Here is a 2,598-nt window from a genome sequence, read left to right as displayed (position 1 = left end):
TCTGGTAGATTGTACAGTATGTAGGGTAAGAAGTGCTTGTAAGTGTAATTGTAGTGTTGGAGTGGCTTTGGATGTGTGTGTAGTCTGTGAACCAAGTGTAATCAGCCCGCGCAAACCGACTTAGTGGAAGCATACTTTGTAGTAAGCAACACTGGTTCAACCACAGCACCCCTTGTGTCTGCCAATGAAGTACATGGCCGGATGAACACTCTCAAAGTTTATTACCCTGGCGGGGTGTGAACCCTGTTTCACCTGTGTACGAAACGCACACTCTACCACTGTACCACAGAGGCTCCATATACTGTATATATACGTTGAGCACACTGCTTCCCGTCCGATCAGCGAAGTTAAGCAACGTTGGGTCTGGTTAGTACTTGGATGGGTGACCGCCTGGGAACACCAGATGCTGTTGGCATCCCTACGTGTCAAGTGGGGTTGGTGGAGGATTAGTGCCCCTCCCTGTAAAACAATGAACTCTAAGCCCTTGGCCACCCCGTCTGGGATACATGGCGTCTGGCAATGAATGATATATATATATATATATATATATATATAATATCTCATTATATATTTTTTTATGTACAGTATATGCATATATATTAAATATTTGTATCATATACTGTATATATACATATATGTAGTGTATATGTCTTAGATGCATGAAAAACAACAAGATTATTTTTACCCCAGTCAGAGATACGAGCAAAAATAATCTTGTTGTTTTTAATGCATCTAAGATTCAGTTCTTACACCTATAAACCCATCAAAATCTTCCACAGGTATACCCACTAATGTTTAATGATATTCAGCTTAATCCTGCATCATCCTTGAACAATGCTTGGGGTTTCATTTACTCGGGACTTATCTTGGAAAGATCATATTACATCTCTTGTAAAATCTGCTTCCAAGAGATTGGGTGTGCTAAGCTGACTCCATTTTTTCTTTACCCCAGCACAATTGTTGACTCTATACAGGGGTTTTATCCGCCCCTGTGTGGAAAACAACTTTCATGTGTGGGGAGGCTCCCCACATACAGCTCTTCTCAATAGGGTGGAGTCAAAGGCTTTCCGTCTCATTAACTCTCCTCCTCTTACTGACTCCCTTCAACCTCTGTTTCTTCGCCACACTGTTGCATCTTTATCTCTTTTCTATTGCTACTATAATGGTCACTGCTCCTCTGAACTGTCTGCATGCATTCCTCCACCTCTACGACGGGTGTAGCGCCCGTCTAGCAGCAAACTCTCATCCCTTTTCTGTCCAACTCTCTAATGCAAGAGTTAACCGTTACTCCCAGTCCTTCATTTATGCAACAGGTCATCTCTGGAACAGTCTCCCTCTGTCTGTATTTCTTGCTGCCTATGATCTCCAGTCTTTCAAACACAGTGTGTCAAGGCATCTCGAAATGAATGGATCTTGAATTTGGCCCTCTCTTGTATTTTGTTTTTCTCTTGGAGGGAACTGTTATTGTGGGCTCATGGCCTTTGGTTCCTTCTTCCTCACATAAAAAATATATACAGTAATCCCTGTACTTTCCGGACGCCCATTTTCCGGACATCCCCACTTACCGGACATTGTGGGCCTGGACGATCGGAACCTAAAAATGGCCATAAAAAGAAAAAAATTCCAAAAAAATCAGAATTTTTTCCCACCCGTAATATGAAATTGCCACATGGCGCCATACAGCTGCTTACACCATGGCCCTTTCACCCCTTCCTTCCTCCCCTCTCCCCCCTTCCCTGTCAGGTTTGTTATTTTTCATTACCAAATGTGGGCCAATTTGGTAATGAAAAATTCGTTTGGTAATGAATCAGAATAATGCATTACCAAACGGATTTTTCACATGTATGAGGATACATAGGATGGAGATGGTGGATTGTTTGCTCTCTCTGATTAATCTGCTACCCTACATAGCGTAAAAATAATCAACATGCTGTTAATTATAAGGAGAGTGATTACATGTATTTCCACTTGGATAAATAATCAGTGAAGAATAAATGCTAGCTTTACGAATTTGGTAATGAAAAGTTAAATTTGGTAATGAAAGTTGAGGAGATTGGTAATGTGGCCGTTGCGATCTGGCAATTCTGTTTCTCCGACATCAACAGTTACTCCCTAACTTCGATTGTGAATAGATGCTTATTGCACTGGAAGCCACACGTGCTCATTTTTTGTGAATAAACAGTGAATATACTGCAATACCTCGCCTCTAGACCACATGGGAATTTACAGTGTTTTGCAGTGTTAAGAAATTTGAACTTAGAGTGCAAAGGATCAACTGTGGAGTGCAAATTGGCAGTTTAAGCTGGCGGTTAGAACTTAGAACTGCAGTGGTGCAGTCAAGAACAATGTGCAGTGTTAAACAATTATAACTCACAGTGCAAAGAATTAAGTGCAGCACAACACTGGACTACTGTATGTGCTTCAAGAGCATTTTCACCACTGCCAAAACCTTAGAAAGGCAGCCACAAACGTGATGTAAGTACCCTGGCTGAGGTACAGTCACTTCTAATTCCTCATTCGTTGGTTCCTTTTCATTTATTTCATGCTTTATGTCCATTATTGGTGTGAATAGGGTCTTAAATAGGTTTAAATAGGTGC

General features: G+C 41.2%; 1 pseudogene; it reads left to right on the top strand.

Moving 5' to 3' along the window:
* Positions 1–296: 296 nt before the first annotated feature.
* LOC145405445 (5S ribosomal RNA) lies at positions 297–415 on the top strand (annotated as a pseudogene).
* Positions 416–2,598: the final 2,183 nt, after the last annotated feature.

This window comes from Coenobita brevimanus, chromosome 66, assembly GCF_032717465.1.
Source record: "Coenobita brevimanus isolate Jiangsu-jjx chromosome 66, ASM3271746v2, whole genome shotgun sequence".
Classification (NCBI taxonomy): Eukaryota; Metazoa; Arthropoda; class Malacostraca; order Decapoda; family Coenobitidae; genus Coenobita; species Coenobita brevimanus.
The sequence above is the reverse complement of the archived record's forward strand: the minus strand, read 5'-3'. Positions and strand labels throughout refer to the sequence as shown.